At 42.0% G+C, this 25,073-nt stretch overlaps 1 protein-coding gene across 2 annotated transcripts in view; it reads left to right on the forward strand.

Annotated features, from left to right (window-relative positions):
* The window catches only part of ACYP2 (acylphosphatase 2), a 321,268-nt gene that overhangs the window by 65,004 nt on the left and 231,191 nt on the right, over positions 1 to 25,073 (forward strand). The window contains exon 2 of one of the 2 annotated variants that reach the window (XM_062209437.1): positions 16,896 to 16,990. The gene's annotated coding sequence lies outside the window, so the exon portion shown is untranslated. The remainder of the gene's footprint in view (positions 1 to 16,895; positions 16,991 to 25,073) is intronic. The other variant, XM_062209439.1, reaches the window with a different exon arrangement.

Genomic DNA, 25,073 nt, shown 5'->3' on the forward strand with positions numbered 1-25,073 from the left:
AAGTACTTGGGTCCCTGCCAGTCATGTGGGACACCCAGATGTGGTTCCTGGCTCCTGGCTTTGGTCTGGCCCCGGGCCCAACTCTTGTAGGCATTTAGGGAGTGAATCAGGGGATAGAAAATTGTTTGCCACTCCGTCTCTGCCTTTCAAGTAAAATGAAAATGAATAGATGAATGAATGAATAGATGAATGAATGAATGAATGGGGCCAATGTTAATTCAAAGGTCATAGTGTAGAGGGATTTTTCTGTTAAAGTTTTCCCTTAGGTTATTTAGGATTCTCTTCCATTTAAATGTTAGCTCATTTGGGCAGCAAAACACACTGACCTCTGGTAAATGCTGGAGGGTGACTCACACAGGTTTCCACACACATACAACTTTTTCTTTTTGACTAGAATTCAGTATCTTTATTAGTGCCTGGTAAATGGTATTTAGGTAGCAGGTAGTTCCTAATCAGGAATGTGTGTAAAGGGGCATGACAGTGAGGGAACTCTTATTCCCTTTGGGCCTCTGTTTGGCTTCAATTTTGAATTCTGAGGCAGAAACAGTGGAAGGTATCACTACCTGCCCTTGGCCAGGGGAAACATTTTTGCAAGGCTAAGTCTCCTTTACTCTAGTTGGAGACCAGAGAGATGCAAAACCAGCCAATCTTAGGAACCTACCTAAATCAGCACTCATAATTTCTACCTTTCTAAAATTTAAGTATAGCACAAAAATAAATGCTCTAAGTCATTCTACATTCCATAAACAGCATGGCCACTCCCTGACCACAACCTCTTCACATTATGTGGTCAGGGACCTTGGTGAATACAGAGTGTGTGTGTTTGTGTGTGTATGTGTGTATGCTATTTTAAAACTAGTGGCCTAAAAATAGAAGTGTACAAACAGAAAATGCATGCTTGCTGCATTAAGGCTTGCCAAGCCCTGGAACTTTTGGCTTGGGAGGTTGGCAAGTATATTTTATCCTATTACCTGGAAATCTAAACTAGGAAAAAACAAAAGAATCCAATAAGCAGGCAACTCTTACTCAGGCCAGTGGTTCTAAACAGGAGCATTTTTAAAAATTGTGATATGGAAATTGTGGATACATTTTTGGTTATCATAATGATTGAGGACATGCTAACTAACATTTGGTGGCAGAGAGCCAAGACTGACAGATGTGTGGAACAGTTCCATAGAACAAAGAAACTATCCTGCCTAACTTTCAGATGCCCTGCAGGGCATTGATGTGGTTGAAAAATCTGTTCATAATTATTTCCACATAGACTCTAACTAATTTTCTGTTTATAAGTAGACTATATTATATATGAACTTCATTTTAGGACAGTTAAGGGGATAATCTTACCTGTGAGAGGTAGGCAGGCATCAATCCCAATAGTCTACATTAAATTCACAAGTGTAAAGAGTCAGTTGAGGTTGTGATTCCTCCTTTTTACCCTAAATTTCTTCTGGAAAAGGGAATCACAGTAAGAATGTGTGGAGAGGGGACACAGGAGCTCCAGCCGGGGAGGGCAGATAGAGGAAGGATACAGGCAGCAGATGAGATAGAAAGCCCCGTGAAGGACACAGTTGTGTTTTCTCAGCCTCCACCTCCAAACTCTCCCCTACCACAGTTGTACAAGAGCCCATTCCAGTATCTAGAAATGCAAACCGCATGTCACAATATTCCAGACACAACCATTAATTCCTTTTGTTATCAGGGCATATATTGCATGGGAAAAGGTTTACACTAGAATATGCCATCCACTGAGCTCCAGACATTTCACTAAATGAAGGTACCACGTAGAAGGTTTGGAAAGATCTTCAAAAGACCTTCCAGAGAGGCAAAGTGTTCATTAATCAGGACCTTTCAATGTGTGACAAGGACCACAGACCTTTCCTCATCATTAGGGCAAAGCATCTGTAAATAATCAGAGCAGGAAGGATAACTGCCATATTATATGCTTAATACCACAGTGGGTGGGGTGGGGGGAAGGTGTACAGTGTTGTGGAGTGGTAGATAAAGCCACCATCTACAATGCCAGCATCCCATATAGGCACTGGTTCATATCCCAGCTGCTCCACTTCTGATCAAGCTCCCTGCTAATGGCCTGGGAAAAGCAGCGGAAGATGGCCCAAGCCCCTGCCACCCACATAGGAGACCTATATGAAGCTCTTGGTTCCTGGCTTCTTCCTAGCCCAGTGTTGGCCTTTGCAGCCATCTGGGGAGTGAACCAGCAGATGGAAGATCTCTCTCTCCCTCTGTAACTCTGACTTTCACTAATAATAATAAAAAAAAACCGCACAATGGAAAATGGCTGACATTTTGTGTTTTTTTTTTTTTTTTTGACAGCAGAGTTAGACAGTGAGAGAGAGACACACACAGAGAAAGGTCTTCCTTTTTCTGTTTCACCCCCCAAGTGGCCTCTGTGGCCAGTGTGTTGCGGCCAGCGCGCTGCACCGATCCAAAGCCAGGAGCCAGGTGCTTCTTCCCGGTCTCCCATGCGGGTGCAGGGCCCAAGCACTTGGGCCATCCTCCACTGCCTTCCTGGGCCACAGCAGAGAGCTGGACTGGAAGAGGAGCAACTGGGACAGAATCCAGCACCCCAACTGGGACTAGAACCCGGGGTGCCGGCGCCATAGGCAGAGGATTAACCTAGTGAGCCGCGGCGCCGGCCAATTGTGTATTTTTTTTTTAAAGATTGTATTTATTTACTTTAGAGGTAGAGTTACAGACAATGAGAAGGAGAGACAGAGAGAAAGGTCTTCCACCTGCTGGTTCACTCCCCAAATGGCTGCAACGGCCAGAACATGCACCAATCAGGAGCCAGGAGCTTCTTCTGGTCTCCCACGCGAGCTCAGGACTCCAAGGACTTGAACCATCTTCTACTGTTTTCCCAGGCCATAGCAGAGAGCTGGATTGGAAGAGGAGCTGCTAGGACTTGAACTGGCGCCCATATGGGATGCCAGCGCCATAGGCAGAGGATAAATCTGTGCCACAGCGCCGGCCCCAATATTTTGTGTTTTTGTTGTTAGTTTTTAAAAGGGAGGCGCATTCATTGAAAAGGAAGTCTTGTGGACCAAAGAGAAGGCTTAGTATTCAAGACTCATAAAAATTGTGGGATACTTTGTACTGTTGAGTATAATATCAAACCTCAGCCAGTAAAAGAGTTGACTGAGGGCCGGGAGTTTTGGTGCAGCAGGTTAAGCTGCTGCTTGGGACACCCAGGGCATCCCATGGTGGAGTGCCAGTTAGAGTCCCCCTACTTTGCTACTAATCCAGTTTCCTGCTAATGCATCTAGGAAGGCAAATACCTGGGCTGCTGCCATTCAACAATGTTGGAAACCTAGATGAAGTTCCCCCCTTCTGTTTTCATCCTGGCTCAGCCCTGGCAGCTGTGGTAATTTGAGGGCTGAAACTGTGCATGAAAGATCCCTATTTCTCTCTCTCTCTCTCTCTCTCTCTGTCTCTCTATCTCTCTATCTCTGTATCTGTCTGTCCATTCCTCCATCACTCTGCCTTTCAAATAAATGAATAAAGAAAATGATTTCAAAAAAAGTTAAATGCGTGGGATACCCACATCCCATATCAGAGTGCCTGGGGTCAAGTCCCAGCAGCACTCTCAATTCCAGCCTCCTGTTAACTCACAGCCTGAGAGGCAGCAGGTAATGTCTCAAGTAGATAAGTCCTTGCCACTCATGTGAGAGATCTGGATTAAGTTCCTAGCTCCTGGTTGTCTTGGCCTAGCCCCAGCTGTTGTGGGCATTTGGGTAAAATGGGTGGTTGTATTCTTTCTCTCTCCCTCCCTCTCTCTCTCTTTCTCTGTTTGCCCTTCAAATAAATAAAAAATATAATAATAAAGAACTGGCTGAGAAATACATGTTGTTGTCTTCAGGCTGGACCTGTCTCTCTCATGAATCTACCATCTTACAGTGGTTTTAAGGCTTAGAGTATTTGCTGAAATAGGTTGAGGCATAAATTGAGGACTTGATGGAGAAAGATGATATGACTAAGAGCAGAGTGTAAGACAAATGCAATTGCACAAGGCCTTGTGCTTAGAAGGACCCCACACCCATTGGTTTAATGCTTTGCTATCTTGAAATTATTAATAATTGCTTTTTAAAAATGTTTTAAAATTTGTTTGAGAGTCAGAGAGATAGAGACAGATAGACAGAAAGAGGTAACTCTTATCTGTTGATTTATTCCCCAAATGGCTACAGTGGCTGGGCCAAAGCTGGGAGCCAGGAACTCAATCTAGGTCTCCCACATGGGTGACAGTTACCTAGTTACATAAGCTATCACCATTGCCTCCCAGGGTCTGCATTGGCAGGAAGCTGGAGTCAGGAGCTGAAGCTGGGATTCTAATGTAGGTACTCAAATATGGGATACAGGCATCTTAAACCCTAGGCTAAACATCTGCCCCCTGTGAATAATTTTTGAATAAAATCTTCACATGTTCATTTTCCACTGGGACCTTCGATTTATATAGCAAGTTCTGGTCAACTGAGTGACCCTGAGTCTGAAACACCAGAGCTCAAATCCAAGCTCTAGCATCAGCTGGCTGTATGATCTTATGGGACAGTTACAAACACTAAAGGGTACTATACAGCAGATTTCAATAGATCTTATTAGTATTATTATCAATGACAAAGATCTACGTGCTATTGCAAAGGCACCAAGGTACCAAGCAGTGCTGAAGTTGAACTGTCTTCTAACTTCATTTCTGTGAATACATTTCTGCTGTGGATATATATATTGACGTCACCGTCCTTGTGGCAAGACAGGCCAAGATAATTTTCCTAATTGCATGCTTCACTGACACATTCTATGCCAGAACCAAAGGAGAGTAGGTGTTATTTCAGGTCTGTGAATCATCACCACACACTCATGCACAGCTTATTTCGTATAGATTTAAATGAGTTGAATTCTAACCAAGATAATGGAGATATTATTTTAGAATGTAGAAACATGCCCATATAAAGACAATTTGCTATTGAAAATACTTTACTTCTGCTGCGTGGGCTTCTCAAGTCATTTTATTTGCTATACTTGTTCAGTTCTTGAATGCAATATTCTCAACCATAGAAGGTACAAATCAAAAAAAAAAAAAAAGTCATCAAGTCATCAGACCCATTTTTCTAGGACTGCATTCTAATTATCACCTTTCCATGAATAAATTGGTTGTGTTGTATTAGAATATAGTTTGTGCTAAGTTAGGAATAAAATATAGAGGCAAGACTAAGTGGAAGCATTTTCTTCCATTTTGGCCGAATACCCCCTTATTAATTCCCTGCTCATTACTGTAATTAAAAGTAACCTTTGTCACCACTTGTTCTTTTAAAATTATGTCTGAAGTTGAGACAGATTTTTAAGATGTGAAATGGATTTTTTAAAAGGTTTTAATACATTAAATATGTCATGACATTCTACTTAGTGGAAAAACCTCAGCTTCCATACTGTGATAGGACACTTTCCTCCAAAGAGTAGAGTGCTAGTTCTGGAAGCAAACTTTTTGGTGGCTAGAGAGAGAAATTTGCTCCTGTGTTGCGAGAAGTGAGTTCTTTTCCCCAGTCAAGGATGGTTTTAGGGTTGCCTGAGAGGTCAAGTTGGTCTTGAGAATCTCTCTAAATTTAACCTTGGGATTCACATCATCACTTAAGTCAAGGCTGGCACTATGGTGCAGCAGTTCAAAGCCCCAGCCTAAAGCACCAGCATCCCATATGGGGACCGGTTTGAGTCCTGGCTGCTCCTCTTCCCATCCAGCTCTCTGCTATAGTCTGGGGAAACAGTAGGTGATGGCCCAAGTCCTTGGGGCCCTGTACCCACATGGGAGACCCAGAAGAAGCTCCTGGCTCCTGGCTTCAGATCGGCTCAGCTCTGGCCATTGTGGCCATTTGCTGAGTGAACCAGCAGATGGAAGACCTCTCTATCTCTATTTCTCTCTGTAACTCTGTATTTCAAATAAATAAAAATAAATATTTAAAAAATAAACTTATAAATGCAGTGACACAGATTTAGGGACAATTTTCTCTAACTTTATATCTGACTTAATTTTTAAAATTATGCTAAAACCTATAAAACATAAAATTTATCATTCCAACCGTTTTTAAAATATACTGTTCAGTTGTTCTAAGAACATTTACATATCTTTTGTGTTTTAGAGGCCTTCAATGCCTAAATCTGCATAGTTGTTTCCAAATATTTGTAGATCATTTGTTTAGGTAGGAGAGGAAATTACATGCCTCTGAAATCCCCAAGGAGTGCTTGTGAGAGAGCATCTCATACCAGGCAAGGGTGGGTGTGCCTCAGGAACCAGCAGGAAGCAAGAGGGAAGGGGGACAGATGTTTTGAGAAAGATTAAAGATAGTGATCTGACTCATACCTCCCCCGATTCTTGAGAATTCTAGAATTGTTTTCTAAACGCATTTCTGTGAACACAGTTTTGCTGTGATGTGTATATTGAAATTATTGTCCTTGTGACAAGATAGACCAAGATAATTTAAATTGTGTGTCTTAGACTCCTGACTTTATCAACTGTGTCTTTTTCTTCCCTTTTATCCTCTCTTTTTCAGTTGACTTCCTATCCACATGTAAACAAAACAAAACAGAAAAACCAAACCCAATGAACAAAACCTTCCCTTATCAAAATTCCTCATTTTAATTCTATATGTTTTTTGTTTATTCTTTTTTTTTCTTTTAAAAAATTTACTTACTTTTAGCCGGCGCCGCGGCTCACTAGGCTAATCCTCCGCCTTGCGGCGCCGGCACACCGGGTTCTAGTCCCGGTCCGGGCACCGATCCTGTCCCGGTTGCCCCTCTTCCAGGCCAGCTCTCTGCTGTGGCCAGGGAGTGCAGTGGAGGATGGCCCAAGTCCTTGGGCCCTGCACCCCATGGGAGACCAGGAGAAGCACCTGGCTCCTGGCTTCAGATCAGTGCGGTGCGCTTGCTGCAGCGCGCCAGCCGCGGTGGCCATTGGAGGGTGAACCAACGGCAAAAAGGAAGACCTTTCTCTCTGTCTCTCTCTCTCACTGTCCACTCTGCCTGTCAAAAATTAAAAAAAAAAAAAAGAGAGAGAAAAAAATTTACTTACTTTTAGTTATTTGAAAGGCAGAATGCCAGAGAGGGAGGGAGAGGGGAGGGGGAGGGGGAGAGGAAAAGGAAGTTTATCTTCCATTTGATGGTTCACTCTCCAGTTGCTACAACACTCAGGACTAGGCCAGGACAAAGCCAGGAGCCTGAAACTCCAGCGGGGACCCAAGTGCTTTAGCATCATCTGGTGCCTTCCAGGACGCCCATTATCAGGAAGCTTCATGAGAAGCAGAGGCATGGGGCCAATGTTACGGTGCGTAACAAGTGAAGCCAGTGGCATTCCATCTGGTCCCAGCTGCTCCTGCTCCCTGTGAACGTGCCTTCCCAGCAGTGAGATGGCTCAAGTGCTTGGGCCCCTGCTACTCATGTGGGAGACTTCAGTGGTGTTCTTGGCTCTTGGCTTTGTAGTAAGACATTTGGACAGTGAACCAGCATATGGAAGATTCTCTCTCTCTTGCTCTCTTTGTCTCTCTCTCTCTCACACACACACACATACATATACACAGACACACACACACACACACTGCCTTTCAAATAAATAAATAAATAAGTACTGAAGAAGAAAAAGCAGCAGCAGCAGAGGTAGACTCCCAGGCAAGAGGGGCTTAACCAACAGTGTCACAATGTCTGCCCCTGTTTACTCTTTTTAATGTAAGACTGTCTGCCCTCTCAAATCTGTACAAGCATGGGCCTGATTAAAAGCCTTGAGTCATTTTCCAGGCCCTTGGACAAAGAACAACAGTACCTGCCTCTCTGTTGCTTCTGATTTCCCAGAGACAATTACTTTCCAGTCTTTTAAATTTTTTTAAAATTTGTGTCATCTCAAAATAACATGCTTATTCAATTTTTGGCCAGCTTTGGCTAATGGGAACTTTTTTACACTGGTTTCCATAGCACTTTTTTTTCCTGAGCTTTTCTTTGTTTTTGTTTTTTTTCTAACACTATAATTATTTTTCTTCCATTTCATCTTGTATTTTCTTTTATTTTTGATATTTGTTCATTATTTATTTTTGTTTATTTGAAAGGCAGCATGACAGAGATAGAGAGGTCTTGCATCTGCTGGTTCATTCCCCAAATGCCTTCAACAGCCAACACCAGGCTATGCTGAAACAAGATGCCAGGAACTCCTTCTGGGTTTTCTACTTGTGTGACAGGAACCCAATGACATGGGGCATCATCTGCTGCCTCCCAGGGTGTGCACTAGCAGGAAGCTGGATCAGAAGTGGAGTAGTCAGGACTTGAAACTGCACTATGATATGGAATGTGGGGATATGGAATGTGAGCTGTTTAAATCACTGTGCCACAATTCCTGTCCCTTTGTCTAGTATTTTTCTCATCATAACACTAGGATAAGTCATTCTCAAGGAGCCTTGGTTTCTTTTATTGAAGAATGATTTTTAGAAACCAAGATCTGGGTACAAGTATACTCACTGTTACTTGGTGGATATTCCCTCTTGGCCTTCACAATGGATAGAGCTAGGAAATGTATGAGGAATCTTCAAAAAGGTCATGGAAAATGAAAAAAAAATTGTACATGGATTTCAAAATTTTTCTGTACCAAAATAAACTTATCTTTCAGTTACATCATTCTACAAACTTTAAGTAGCCTTATATGCATGTGTTTCTCTATCTATATACCTGCTTACCTACCAATCAGTGCATTAAACTTAATGTAAATTCATGCTGATGTCTCAAACTCTAACTTAGTGTCACAGGTTTATTCTAATTTTATTCTAATTTCCTCTTTTTTTAAAGATTTATTTATTCATTTGAAAGTCAGAGTTACAGAGAGGCAGAGGCAGAGAGAGAAAGAACTTCCACCAACTAGTTTGCTCTCCAAATGGCTGCAATGGCTAGAGCTGGGCTGATCCAAAGCCAGGAGCCAGGAGCTTTTTCTGGGTCTCCCACGTGGGTGTAGGGGCTCAAGTACTTGGACCATCTTTCACTGCTTTCCCAAGCGCATTAGCAGGGAGTTGGATTGGAAGTGGGGCAACCAGGACTTGAACCAGCAGCCATAAGGAATGCGGGAACTTTAGGCGGCAGCTTTACCCAGTATACCACAGTGCTGGCCCCTAGTTTCTCCTTATGTTGATTTGTCACTTTTCCTTCTTACTGGCTCCTGTTATCTATGATTTATCATTCTTCAACACTAGCAGTGTTGTAAAGTACTTTCAGAAGTCTTAACCTGTATCCATGTAAGAAACTAATTTCCAGACTAGAGTATAACATTTATCTACAATTGTTCTTATCTTTGGTTTTATATTTTGAATCAAGATACCATTTTCCAAAGGTACTTTAGTTCAGCTCCTTCCCTATCCTTTTCACTAGAGATGTCGTACATTTTCATTTAATATTTTTTAAATTTCTTTATTTGACAGGCAGAGAGACAGAGGGAGAGAGAGATAGCACCTATCCACTGATTCATTCCCCGGATGCCCACAGTGGGTGGGATTGGCCATGGACCTGGCCGAAACTGAGAGCTGGGAATTCAACACAGGTCTCCCATGTGGATGTTAGGAACCCAAGTACTTGAGCCTTCACTGCTGCTCTGCAAAGTCTGCATTATCAGGAAACTGGAGTCACTAGCTGCAGGCAGGAACTGGAATCAGGTAGTCTTGATGCGGGATGTGGATGTCTTTTTTTTTTTTGACAGGCAGAGTGGATAGTGAGAGAGAGAGACAGAGAGAAAGGTCTTCCTTTTGCCGTTGGTTCACCCTCCAATGGCCGCTGCGGCCGGCGCATCATGCTGATCTGAAGGCAGGAGCCAGGTGCTTCTCCTGGTCTCCCATGCGGGTGCAGGGCCCAAGGACTTGGGCCATCCTCCACTGCCTTCCCGGGCCATAGCAGAGAGCTGGCCTGGAAGAAGGGCAACCGGGATAGAATCCGACACCTCAGCCGGGACTAGAACCCGGTGTGCCGGCGCCGCAAGGCGGAGGATTAGCCTGTTAAGCCACGGCGCTGGCCATGGATGTCTTACACTACATCTTAAATTATAGGCCAGTGCCCACCCTCTGCTATACATGTAACATAATTTTTAAGTTTTTATTTTTATTTTACTTGAAAAGGAGAGAGGGAGATATCTTCCATCCACTGGCTCACTCTCCAAATTGCCACAGCAGCAATGGCTGGGCCTGACTGAAGACAGGAACTTGGAACTCCATTCAGCTCTCCCAGGAGTGTGACAGGGACCTCCCTGGTGCTCATCAGTAGGAAGCTGGATCACAGAATGAGGTAGCCAGGACTTGAACCAGTTACTCTGATATATGATGTGGGTATCCCAAGCAGCCCCTTAATCACTACACCAAATGCTTCCCCTGTCATTCATTTTTCTTAGAGTCATCATCTACATTTCGTACTGGAATCCTCCAATATCCTAGTAGAGTTTTAAAAATTTACCAATGTTAAAGTTTACCCTTTTTGATGTACAGTTCTATTGGCTTTAAAAAATATAGAGAGGGGCAGGCGCTGTGACGCAGCAGGTTAAAACCCTGGCCTGAAGCACTGGCATCCCATATGGGCGCCGATGCTAGTCCCAGCTGCTCCTCTTCTGATCCATCTCTCTGCTATGACCTGGGAAAGCAGTAGAAAATGGCCCAAGTCCTTGGGCCCCTACATCTACTTGGGAGACCTGAAAGAAGCTCCTGGTTCCTGGCTTTGGATCAGCACCGCTCTGGCGGTTGTGGCCATCTAGGGAGTGAACCAGTGAACTTCTCTCTGTCTTTACCTCTCTCTGTAACTCTGTCTTTCAAATAAATAAAATAAATCTTAAGAAAAATATATAGAGAGGATGGAGCACACATGGCATAGAGGGTTAGGCTACTGCCTGTGTCACTGGTATCCCATATGGGCACTAGTTTGTATCCAGCTCCCTGCTAATGGCCTGAGAAAGCAGTGAAAGATGGCCCAAGTGGTTGGGCCCCTGCCACACGTTTGGGAGACCTAGAAGAAACCTAGCTTAGACCTAGCCCAGCCTTGACTGTTGTGGCCATTTGGGGAGTGAACCATTGGATGGAAGATCTTTCTGTCTCCTATTTTCTCTGTAACTCTGTCTTTCTAATAAGTAAATCAATAAATCAATGACTCTATCTTTCTAAAATAATACAGTCATGTATGCCTCAACTTACACTATACAAAATAACTCCATCACTCTTAAAATTGTTTTTATGATCTCTAATTCAACTTTTGATTGTGCTTATCAAATTCCTTTAAAGAGTAGTGAAATACTGCACCTGTCATTAGCAAGCTCCACTGTTACATAATGATGCGTCACCTATAACAGAGACAGTGAAAGACTTGTGAGGTCTCCAAGTGGAAATGGCTGGAGGGGCTGGGTTAGAAGATCAGACTTATTAAGGAGTTGATCCAAGCAGGTCAAAATAAATGGGGACAAAATAAATTCTGGGGGACAAGTGAGAGTGAGCAATTAACTGGGGTTCTCTGATTTTATGGAGAGCTTCAGCCTGAGGGAAAAGGTACCAGTTATCTACTTCCTTCATTGCAGTTCCGTTAAAATGGATCTGGGCCCTGAAGTATTTTTTATTCGCTGACTGGCATGATGTTTTATCATTTAGAAGGTAACAGAGAGGAACATTCGGTCCTAATAGCGTGTTGACCAGACTCCCGAAGAGCACTTTTTTCTTCATTGTGGGCCCAGTGTTGAATGCCAACAGTTTTTGTAGCCTTTTCAGTGAGAGTCCTTCAGCTCATTATTTGGACAGCAGCAGTGTGGCTAGCAGCACCAGACACCACAGCTTTCACCTTCACTCAGGTTGCTGTTCTGTGTGGGCGTCCTGGGGCCACCATGGGGCTGGCTGTCTATGAAACTGGATACTCACCCTTCATCCACTGACTCAGGACTGTTCTGGCTCAGGCCATATGCAGAGATGCACTAGGTTACTGCAGAAGGATGCCTGTACAACTTCCAGACCCAGCAGCTCCCACTGTGGCAGCCCCGCTTCCTCTGCACATCCACCTGTCGGCGTCAGCTCCCCTGGATTTCAGACAGTTGTTTCCCATGGCTGTCCTGACATGGACAGTGTGCTCTCCACCTGCAGTTGTTCCCTGACTTTCTCTGCACCTGTCTGGCCCTGTGTACCTGGCCTGCCTTCAAGTTCCAGCTTATCTGTGCTCCCAAAGGATTTTTCTGTTTTCCTGACCACTCTGGGCTAGGAAGTTCACAGCATTAAATGGGCTGTACCTGTACCCTCTTTAATGAGCTGTGAGCTCTTCCTAGATCTACAGCACAGTATAGAGATCTCATTCCATCTTTAGAGCTATTCTCCTATCATTTATTGCTCAATGATCCTTTATATTAACTATCCCCCATTTAATTATTGTGTGGCTGTTGCTCATGATTGGACCCTGATTAATTAAAGTCTGTACTTTCACAGGGAGAGGGCACAGGTGTAATGTTCTTGGTCTTTTATTAAATCTCAAGAAAAAAGCAATTTCCTGCCAGGCAACTTGATGATGATGTTGGCACAAACTAGAATTGATATAGAAATCCTAACCATGGGCAGGCATTTGCCAATTGGTTTGCATCCCATATTGAAATACCCGGTTTGGGTCCCAGCTACTCTACTTCTGGTCCAGCTTCCTGCTAATTCACTCCTTGGGAGGCAGCAGGTGACAGCTAAAGTACTGCATCCTTGCCAGCTACTTGGTAGACCTGGATGGAGTTCCAGTCTGCTGGCTTCAGCTTGATGCAGTTCTGGCTTTTGTAGGCATTTGGGGAATGAACTAGCAGATGGAAGATCTCTGCCTTTCATTATCTATCTGTATTTCAAGTAAAAAAGTAAAAAAAGAATTTTATTTATTTTAAATATTTATATATTTTGTTTTTTGTTTTTTTAAAAATATTTTTATATTTTGAAGAGTGATGCACAGAGAGAGGGATACACACACACACACAGACACCCCTTCCATCTACTGGTTCACTTCCCAAATGGCTGCAACAGCTAGGGCTGGGCCTGGCCGAAGCCTGGAGCCTAGCATTCCATATGGGTCTCCCACGCAGATTGCAGGGTTTTCCGCACTGGGGCCATCTGCTGTTGCTTTTCCCAGGAGCATTAACAGGGAGCTGGTTTGGAAGCAGAACAGTTGGGACTCAAGCCAGCACTCTCATATGAGATGCTGGCATTATGGGTGGCAGCTTAACCTGTGGTGCTACCACACCAAACCCAAAATAATGAATTTTTAAACATTGCTTAAAAAATGCTAACCATAACTCTGGCCCCAGATCCTGGTTTATAACTCAAGGTGCAGTTTTGAGAAAGGGATTGTCCTGGGCAATGAAGGGACAACTTATGACTACCTATCATAGCCTCTAGTTGGGGACAGTTCAAGACCTTTGTCAGGCTCCTGGCTACAGTTGAGTAAGATGAATTATTTATGAAGCATTGTTGCTTATAGTAAGATATAAAATTCATTGAGCTTTACACTTAAAAATTAGCATAAGAGCCAGATAGTTTCTACATGAGGCATAGTGTTTTAACACAGCAACAACTGAAAAGATTCTTCTTTTGTTTCTTTTTCATTCCTGCCAAGAATGCATTTCTAAGTTTCTCTCTCGTTTTTTTTTTTTTCTTTTTGACAGGCAGAGTGGACAGTGAGAGAGAGAGAGACAGAGAGAAAGGTCTTCCTTTTCCATTGGTTCACCCCTCAATGGCCGCTGCGGCTGGCGCCACACTGATCCGAAGCCAGGAGCCAGGTGCTTCTCCTGGTCTTCCATGTGGGTGCAAGGCCCAAGGATTTGGGCCATCCTCCACTGCACTCCCGGGCCCCAGCAGAGAACTGGACTGGAAGAGAAGCAACCGGGACAGAATCTGGCGCCCCAACCGGGACTAGAACCCGGGGTGCCGGCGCCACAGGCAGAGGATTAGCCTATTGAGCTGTGGCACCGGCCCTAAGTTTCTCTTTTAAGAAAAATGTCCTGGGTCTGAAAAGGAAGTTTGATGTTCTCTTGAGGTTCTGCTAATAGACTTTTTATTTTTATTTTCTTGAATATTCTGTTTCTCCTATCCTGTAAATATGGGTCATTTTAGTTTCTAAATTTTACTTCTTATTGAAATAGTCTTCTTCACATAACAGTACTGTATATTAACCATGCTTTCTTTAGTTAAGAGAAGGAAGCCAGGCCAAAACCAGAAGCCAGAAGCTTCATCCGGGTCTCCCACATGGGTGCAGGGGCCATCTTCTGCTACCTTTCCAGGCACATTAGCAGGGGGCTGGTCACAAGTGGAGCAGTTGGGAGTCGAACCAGTGTGCATGTGGCATGCCTATGTTGTAGGCGGCAACTTAACATGTTACACCACAACACTGGCCCCTGTAATTATTTTAGAGATAAGAAAACCAAACAAAATTAATTAGGAAGATTTGTCCAAGAAATTGTCGATATTAGCATGCAAACTAGAAGGTGCATTTTAATTATTTTGTTATTAGTCTTTATTTAAATATGTGTTTATTAATTTCATCTTTTCCTCAGTGTAAGAGGGAGCTGGCCATGTAATAACTTGTTTTTCTCAGATAGCTTTTTTCTAAATCATCTCTCAGGAATAATAAAATTGAGTACTATTTATAACAATTCCGTTACTTAGGGTGGTATTTCATTCAGCAGTGAAGCCGCTGCTTGGGATGCCCACATCCCATATTGGAATGTCTAGTTCAAGTCCCAGTTCCAGCTTTCTGCTAATGTGCACCCTGGGAGGCAGCAGGTGATGGCACTCAAGTCGCTGTCTTCCACATGGGAAATCAGGATTGAATTCCAGGCTCTTTGCTTCAGCCTGGCCCAGTTCTGACTATGGAGGTCATTTGGGGAGACCTTTCTGTCTCTCTTTCTGTGTCATATACATAAATGCATGAATTGTAAAAAATAAACATTTTTAATAAAAGTGAAATAGTTCATTACAATAATCATAGTGACAATAATAAAAATAACTTATATTTGTACAACATCTTATTATTTACCAAGCATATATTATCCAGTTTTATCCCCACAAAAATGCTTTTGAGGTAGATAGAAAAAGTATTATTTTTCTGTTTTACAAATTGAAAGTATAGGCTCAGAGAAGTTAATTGGCTTTTCTAAAGTACAGAAGAAGTGGTGCAGGTTGAATTTGAACCCAGGTCTGTCTGATTCCAAAATGTTTTCTTCTAACTATTCTACCCTCCACATACTACAAAATGGCAAATACATAATAAGCACACCTGTTGTTCAGCAGATTATATGTACTCAGAGATCTAATCTGACAGAGAGAAGAAAACTTCTAAGTGTCAGTGATGACTCTAATTCTGAAATTAGGCATCAAAAAAGTGGGTGCAAACTAAAAGTCATTGTGTATTCTGTAGTACACCAAATGTATTATGGTAAGCACACAACCTTAAAATGTAGAAATTACAGTACCCTCAGATATAGTATCCATCAACATAATGGAGAGAGTTGTTATGTCTCTGTAGACACAGAAATTGAAGCTCAGAGAAGTTAAGTACAATAGTTGAAATGTACTTAATCCAAATCCCTCTGATTCTAAAATGCATGCTCTTTCTGGATTACTGTGGTTGACCACAAGAGAAATATCCATGTAGGAAAATTCTTCAGGGAGCAGGGAAAAAGAGCTGACCCTCTTCAACCAGCTGGAACACAAAGCTCTGCCTTGAAGGGATTAGTGAGCGAGACAAACACAGGCAAGGCACTGGTGGAACTAAGATCAGGCTGCCTGCCAGGCAGGACGCCGTGAGAATGGCTGAGGCTCGGATAGGCAGCCAAGAAGACATCACCTTTCTTGGCTTGGTGCCCTGGATTATGCTTCTGATATCTTTGTCTATTGTCAAGGATACAATGCAAAATAGTCTTTCCACGGATTTGTCGGCACTAATAGACACCACTTAGTTTTGATTGTGTTCCTTGGCAAGGACACATGCCTCATTGTATTCTTTGATTGAATCATGTGTTTCTCTGTGGTTTTTAATGAAGCATATTTTTAATGATGACATAGTCTGGATTTCCTAGGAAGATAACTCTGATTTCAAGTTTTCTTATTTTTCCCATAAGAGTGTTTCAGCTTATCTTGGTCCAGATTTTTTATTAAGAAAATAGTTAAGGGGTCCAGCACTGTGGCATAGCAGGTAAAGCTGCCTCCTGCAGTGCTGGCATCCCATATGAGCCCCAGTTTGAGTCTTGACTGCTTCACTTCTGATCCAGCTCTCTGCTATGGCCTGGGATAGCAGTGGAAGATGGCCCAAATGCGTGGGCCCCTGCACCCGCGTGGGAGACCTAGAAGAAGTTCCTAGCTCCTGGCTTCAGATTGGCCCAGCTCTCGCCGTTGTGGCCATCTGGGGAGTGAACCAGTGGATGGAAGCCCGCCCCACTCTGTCTCTGACTCTGCCTTTCTGTAACTCTGAATTTCAGATAAATATATAAATCTTTAAAAAAAAAAACATAAAATAGTTAAGTATATTGCATGGAGGCAATTTAGTTGCCACCTGTATTTTGAAAGCTTTCTACTTTATTTGTTGATTCCTATATTTGTAATATTATGGAGCAGTGGATGATAAATAATTTACGAAAATCTTCCGTATCTGAAATAGTAATTCCACTGAAAAAGTAAATGAAAATTATAACTATTCCCCCAATAATTCAGATAAAAGAGTTATGCAGGATGTTCTCCCCTTCTTTCATGTATTTGGGTTGGGAGAGAAGGCATATTAATTTTGATTGAATCATAAGGTAGGCTATTTAGATTAACTTTCTGAGATAACTTTTCAACTTACCCCTTGGGGTTTCCAGGTGATGAAATGTTTCTTATTGTTCTCATGTATTTTGTTTTCAGCAGGTGTTTGGCGAAGTCATAATTGTCAGGAAAGAACCTTGGACGGAGAATATTTTTCTTGCTCCACTGCTTTCTTAAATCAAAAGTTTGCTAAGGTGAGTCTCCAAAATAAATACTGAATTTTAATGAATAAAATCCTCTTTACAGTTTATCAGAAGACTTTGGTATGGAAAATGATCTTAGTATGGTAGAATGTACTTGTTAGAAACATTTAGAAAAGAAAATGTTCATGTAAAAAAATGAATTTTGGGGGCCAGCGCTGTGGTGCAGCAGGTTAAAGCCTTGGCCTGAAGTGCTGACATCCCATATGGTCCCAGCTGTTCCTCTTCTGATCCAGCTCTCTGCTGTAGCCTGGGAAAGTAGTAGAAGATGGCCTAAGTCCTTGAGCCCCTGTACCCACATGGGAGACCTGGAAGAAGCTCCTGGCTCCTGGCTTCGGATCGACACAGCTCCGGCCGTTGCAGTCATCTGGGGAGTGAACAGCAGATGGAAGACTCTCTTTATGTCTCTACCTCTGTAACTCTGTCTTTCAAATAAATAAAATAAATCTTGAAAAAAAAGAAATGAATTTTGAGTATATATTTGACTAGTTAAATTCTAAGACAGGTATTTACTGTCACGTAGACACTGACAGACTGTTCTGTCTACCAGAAAAGTACATTTTATTAGAGACATGGCAAATGTATTTAGATTAATGCATTCTGAATTATAAATGTCTTCACTGTTAAATATATGTATCTAAATGCACACATACATATATATTAGTTTGAAGTAAAATATATGTAGTATATTTATACTGTATAGTACATATTGTTATTTATAGAATACTGAATATTTGGTAATTTATAAAGTGAAATATGGGAATTACTAAATGAGAAGTAAAAACAGAAGGCATTGGATGACAGAATGAGGTCATGACCTCTATGGGGAGAACCAGACCAAGGTTGAGCAGACAGAGCAAGGCAGGCTTTTGATTTGGTTGTCAAATGCCAAACAGAGGCCGGCGCCATGGCTTAACAGGCTAATCCTCCGCCTTGCGGCGCCGGCACACCGGGTTCTAGTCCCAGTTGGGGCGCCGGATTCTATCCCAGTTGCCCCTCTTCCAGGGCAGCTCTCTGCTATGGTCCGGGAAGGCAGTGGAGGATGGCCCAAGTGCTTGGGCCCTGCACCTGCATGGGAGACCAGGATAAGCACCTGGCTCCTGCCTTCGGATCAGAGTGGTGTGCCGGCCTCAGCAGGCATTGGAGGGTGAACCAACGGCAAAGGAAGACCTTTCTCTCTCTCTCTCTCACTATCCACTCTGCCTGTCAAAAAAAAAAAAAAAAAAAAAAAAAAAGCCAAACAGTTGTGGTATAGTAAATATGGAGAATACATGAGCATTTGGGAAGCAAATATGCTTTGAGATATTCATTTATCACACACAGACACTGAAAGAGAAAGTTTTTCTTTTTTAACCATTTGAAAATTCAAATACTGGTCGCTGAGGTAGATGAGGCATATGAAGTAATAACATCTTCCTAATTTAAGCAAATACTGAGTCTCTGTAGAAAATTCACACTAAATGGAGTGTTGACATTGGTGTATGATGTAAGCTAACACATGAATAATATCTGAATTTATTCTCATTGGTTCTTTTTGGGGAGATTATAATTTTTATCAATGTAGTACAAATTATACACAATATTAAATATCATTACAGAGCTTATACTAAAAAGAAATTGATTTTTCCTTCCTCCCCTGACCTGTGCTTCCCAGATGTTTTATTTATTTTCTATTTTTAAGGTTTAATTTATGTATCTGAAAGAGTTAAAGAGAGAGAAAAGGAGAGGGGAGGGAGAGAGAGAGAGAGATCCTGCATCGGCTGGGTCAGCCCCCAAATGACCACAACAGTTGAGGCTGTGGCAGGCTGAAGTCAGGAGCCAGGAGCTTCTTCTGGGTCTCCCATGTGTGTGCAGGGGCCCAAGCATCTGGGCCATCTTCCACTGCTTTCCCAGGTGCGTTAGCTGGGAGCTGGATCAGAAGTGGAGCAGCTGAGACTCAAGCCCGTGCCCTTGTTGGATGCCGGTATCACAGGCGGCGACTTTACCCACAACACCACAGCGCAGGCCACCCTTGCCCCTGTCCTGATGCTTATAAATCATTGGCAGTTTTTCCCAACATAAATTGCTGGTTGCTGAAGTTCATTTTTATATTTTAGACACTCTCTATTAGTTCCTCATACTATACTTTCATTCCCTATCATCCTAACATATTTCTAACCTGATTTCTACTTGACTAAATATTTTGTGTTACCATTATGTGAGTGATGGTCACTGGTAAGCTATGTAGTATGTTTCGACTGCTTTGTGTGAGTACAGCCTTTTGTCTTCTTTGGCACTGAGAATTGCCCAAGTTTCTATCTTAGCAATTTTCTATCACTATGAGTAAGCGTTTCATTAGATTTTTCAGAGGTTTATTAATACTGCATTCAACATTTCTGATAATCTATCAGCTGTCTCTGTCCTCCTGTCTGTGTCTAGACTGGCTGTTACCTAGATTGTGTAGACTGTCATCCCATATACAATAGTCCCCCTCTATATTGTATTCTCCCCTTACCAACAGGGGATGCATTCCAAGACACTCAGAAAATGCTTGAAACTGTGGATGGTACTGAACCCTATATAGATGCAGACACTTAAAAAAAATTCCATGGGAAATATGTTTTATGATAAACTGCATGGATTTCAAATTCTCTTTGCACCAAAATGAGTCATATTTTATTTTTAAGAAATATTTATTTATTTAAAAGGCACAGTGACAAGAGAAGAGTGGGAGAGACACAGAGTTTTTTTTTTTTCCTTTTTAAGTCTGTAGTGATAGACATTTTTAAAAAAGATTTACTTATTTATTTGAAATTCAGAGTTACACAGAGAGAGGAGGAGAGGCAGAGAGAGAGGTCTTTCATCTGCTGTTCACTCCCCAGATGGCTGCAATGGTCGGAGCTGTGTCAATCCGAAGCCAGGAGCCAGGAGCTTCTTCAGGGTCTCCCACATGGGTGAAGGTGCCCAAGCACTTGGGCCTTCTTCTACTGCTTTCCCAGGCCATAGCAGAAAGCTGAATCTGAAGTGGAGCAGCCGGGACTTGAACCCGTGCCCATATGGGATGCTGGCACTGGAGGTGGCTTTACCTGCTATGCCTCAGCACCGGCCCCAAATTTTAACTTCTTTTGTTAACAGTCTTCCATCTGTTTCCTGACTTTCAAAAATTTATTATTTTTTGTCTGCCAGTATTCATTTTCTTTTGCCTTATGCTTTATACCATCTTTTTTTCTGGGGTTTCAGGAACATGTGGAGATAAACACATCTAATTAATCTGCCATGTTAAACTAGAAGCTCCTTAATGGTTTTTGATTTTGGAAAATTTGGCTCATGGATACGAAGATATCTTTTTTGTCTTAGAAATATTAAACTGGGGTGGATATTGTGGTACAGTGGGATAAGCCAGTGCTTTGGACTCCCAAATCCCATATAGAAATGCCTCATTTGAGTCTCAACTACTCTGCTTCTGATCCAGCTTCCTGCTAATGAACATCCCGGGAGGCAAAAAGCGATTGCTCCAAAACTTGGGTCCCTGCCAATGTGTGGAAAACCTGGATGGAGTTCCACACTTCTAGTTTCAACCTGGCCCACCCTGGCTGTTACAGCCATTTGGGAAGTGAACCAGCAGATACAAGATCTCTGGAGTTATCCAAATTCGTCTCCTTCTCAAAGTAGAACATGGATTATTAGTTTGTCATCTGCTATCCATTTTTCTTTCTTCTTTAGTAATAGACTTTTCAACTAGTTCCATGACCACCCAGAACAAACACTGCTCTTCCTGGCTTTCCTGCATGTAAGCATAGGCATATAACTAAATTATGGCCAATGAGATATAAGTGGAATTGCCTTGTGGCAACTTCTAAGAACCTTCCTTAGAAGTTACTTGGGACATACCATTTGCCTTGTTCTTCATCTGTTCTTGAATGCTGCTGCTTTCTTGGACCCTGAGGATCAGAGCTACATCCTAAGAATGGTGGAGCTGTGAGCCCAGAGCCTGTTCGCTGGGAATTTTGTGGAGCAGAACCACTGTACCTGCTCTGGACTTGTTTGGTGCATGTGAGAGAAAATTAGAAATATACCTTTTTTTGTGCCACTGTTTTTTTTTTTCTTTCATTTTTATCATGTTTACTGGAACTTAATCCTAAATGATACACTGAGGCTTACTTGCTTATCTCCTCTTTCAGTTGAATAAACTGCTGCATTATCTCTTCTGCAAACTTTTTCATTGCTTTTGTTAAGTTAGAAGGATTTTGTTTCTGAGACTGCTACAAAGGTTTGTACCAGTCAGAGAAAGGTTTAAAATGTCAACATTATGGCAGTACTCACAGTCAGAAAACTGATTACTGAGGCCTATAGTCCAGCAGTTCTCAACAGGTGACACACACCTTTGGGACATTTTGGAAACTTATAGACCCTTTTTAGCTTATTAACATAATTGGAAGATACTTCTAGAAGTTCTACGTTGTATAAGACATATCCGTACTTCAAAAACTTGGCCTGTAAATTGAATAAGACTTTCAAATGTCTTATTGGATTTTCATGTACATATAGAATTTATTTATTATCTGTGCCTGCACCCAACTCCATTTTATATAAGGATCTGTGTAGTTTTATGTATTTTTTTAATTTATGAATTTTCTAGGATTCTAACTATTAAGCCAAGGAAATTTTGTACATTGGTTTCTGGGGAACTTTACGAAGAGTTGCGTACTGTTTTGGAAACTTATGTCCTGGACATCACCACTCATGGTATTGGAGTCTCCAATACAGTTTGATGCATTTTGTATTTGTGGTTGTTGCTTTCACAGTGATTCTGAGACTACCCCAAGATGTAAGCTTCTGAGTGTCTGAGAGTTTACATTCTGTGACATATATTACTTTATTATAAGTAAGTTTTATTAATGCTTTTAAAATATAGTTAGATCATTACATTGGTATTAAAATGTTTTGTGTAAATTGTGTTACCTATGAATTCCATTTCAGGATTGTAAAGGAGACATTTTAAAATAGTATTATAAAAGGAGGTGCTGGCATAGGCCTGATAGGACTCTAGCCAGTCAAAATAAGTCCAATCTATAAGGCCAAAAGATGGGAATAACATCTTGGGAGGTGCTAAGTAGAGAGGTATGAGCTCTCTAAACCTGAGCTGATCCTTCAGGTAATCCCCTTGACATGGCTCAGGGGCTTCTCTACATATCTCATTAGCCATCAACATTGCCGTGCCTCTGACCTCCTAAATCACGGATTACATTTGTCTTCGTCTGGGGGAATTCTTTTGTAACTGACCTCATACACCAGCCACCTCTGTTCAGCTTCTAGCTCATTACCCTTGTGATACTGGAAATCAGTCTTTGTAGATACAGATACCAGATAAATCGATTTAGGAAAATATAAATCTGGTTCCACTTTTACTTCCTGTAGAGGATATTATTAGCATATTTTCCATATGAATAGGGGCTGTCATAAACCATATGCCGTTCACCATATGGCATTATGCCTGTTTCAAAGCATATTTTTAATATAGCACAAAGGCAAAGAGATTCAACTTGAAATGTTTCCTGTGTGTTTTGGTTTAGACTCTTTGGCTATCATGAAGCTTATATGCCATAGAATGAGCTCTCAATAAATTAGCTAACAAAGTTAAGCAAGCGGAGAAGAATTTTGGGTGAAATAAATTATTAGAATTTCAGCTCAGTCTAGGCAGAATCTGACAGATTTTGCAGTTGAAGCCATTTTACTAGGTGGACAAAATAAAAAGAAAAGCTGGAAATAGCATGGCTGGCAAAGAAGTAGGAAGATATGGCCTCAATAATTAGATTGTGTAAAGCACATCATCCCATACAGCAGATACCTTCATGGGTTCAAGAAATATTGATTGAGTCCCATCTTACATCAAGTACTATGTTAGTTCCTAAGGAAACAATGGTAAACAAAGATAGAGACAATTCCTGACCTCAAGGAATTCACAATCTAGTATGGAAGATGGACAATAATAATTCTAAAACCACTTATAATTTTATAGTTACACATGGACTTGCATACTATTAATGAAAGGAACCTCAAGTAAAGAACACTGACTGTACTGGATTGCTTTAGCCCCTCCATTCTATTGTACTGCAGGAGGCTGCCTCTGTGGCCTCCAGCGAGAGGCAACCTACCTCTCTGTCCTTAGTCTGGGGGTTTGACCCATGAGAGGTATCAACAGCAGACTAAGAGGACAGGAGCAGAGTAAAGTGAGGCTAAGTCTCTCCCCTTCTGTGCAAGGCTATAGATCATCATCTTCTCTTTGCTGAAAGCTGTGGCTATTCTCTGCATTCTAGGAGCTACCCATCCCCTACTCCCTTAGCTGAAGAGGTGAAAGGCCTTCCTGCTGTAGCTGGTTGCAGATGCTTCACTATAGCTAGTTGACTTCCCTTAACTGTAACACACATTTGTAAATGGTTCCTTCAATGAACTCACTTTTTGTCCCTTCCTTTTCCTGCCAGTAGCCTGACACTAGCCTAGAATAGAGGAGAGTGGGTTGCTGGTAATGAAAAGAATATTACAGAAAGACAGGAGAGCTTGATAAAAGAAATGTCTGAAGGAAGGAACACTGTAGCTGGAGTGTGGAGAGGGTGGGATGGGATGATGCCAGAGGAGGAGCAAGGGTGAAATCAAGTTCTAGCAAATATTTTCCTTCTCCCTCTTCTTCTTTCTCTCTCTTTCTCTCCCTCTCTCTATCTCTCCTCTCAGAATTTGAAACCCTTCTTGTGTTTGGGGATTTTTTACTGGGAGGCCAGCTAGTCTAACATTGCAGAAGTTAAGCTCTCAGACTGCTAGGTGTGGGTGCATGACCTGGCTTCAGCCTGTCAAGTGCATCCACTCAATTTTTTGGGGAACAAGATCCATAAACAAAACAGTGAGGAATTGTCTTCATGCCTTGGCCAGACTTCCAGAGTATTGGCAGTGCAGGCTGCAGCATCCATTTCCTGAGCTTGACCCAGTCTTCCCACAGGCTTTCATATTTTTCTTTATAAATTCATTTTCTTCTTCCTAGTGACAATATTCTTTTTAGTACATTTCTTTGCCTTTTATTTTAATTTGAGGATGACAGAGACAGAGAGTGAGCTCCCATCTGCTGGTTCATTCCACAAAGGCCTGCAGTGGCTAGGGCTGGGCCAGACTGAAGCCAGGTGCCAAGGTCTTAATTCAAGTCTTCTAGGTGGGTGTCATGGGTTCTACTTGAGTAATTACCACTTAAGCCATTAGTGGTAGCTCTCAGGCTTCATATTACCATGAAGCTGGCATCAGTAGTCAAAGCCCAGGTATTGAACCCAGACATCCCAGTATAGGACATGGCTTTCTGGACCAGTGGCTCAACCACTAAGCCAAATGCCTTCCCCCATTTCTTTGCTTCCTAAATTTACTTTTAAAATTAACATCGTTGGGGCTGACATTATGACATAGAGAATAAAGCCACCCCCACAATGCTGGTATCCCATATGGTGCTGGTTTGCTCCACTTCCAATCTGACTTCCTGTTAATGGCTTGAGAAAGCAGCAGAAGATGGCCCAAGTATTTAGGCCCCTGCCACCCTTGTGAGAGACTCAGATGAAACTCTTGGCTCCTGACTTTGGCCTGGCCCAGTCCTGGCCATCTGGGGAATAAACCAGCAGATGGAAGATCTCTCTCTTTGTCACTCCCTTTCTTTGTATAACTCTGACTTTCAAAGTAAATAAATAAATCTTTTTAAAAATTGTAATTTTTATTAATGGTTAAGAAATCTGATGATTAAATACACTGTTTTGACCAAGACCACTTTGCCTTATAGCCCATGCTAAGAACCTATGTCATAGAACAAAGGGAAACCATTGAAGGCTTTTTTTTAAATTAAACTTTTATTTAATGAATATAAATTTCCAAAGTACAGCTTATGGATTACAATGGCTTCCCCCTCCCCAAATTTCCCTCCCACCCACAACCCTCCCCTTTCCCGCTCCCTCTCCCCTTCCAATCACATCATGATTCATTTTCAATTCTCTTTATATACAGAAGATCAGTTTAGTATATATTAGGTAACAATTTCAATAGTTTGCCCCCATATAGCAACACAAAGTGAAAA

The sequence above is a fragment of the Lepus europaeus genome, chromosome 13, assembly GCF_033115175.1.
Source record: "Lepus europaeus isolate LE1 chromosome 13, mLepTim1.pri, whole genome shotgun sequence".
NCBI classification, from domain to species: Eukaryota; Metazoa; Chordata; class Mammalia; order Lagomorpha; family Leporidae; genus Lepus; species Lepus europaeus.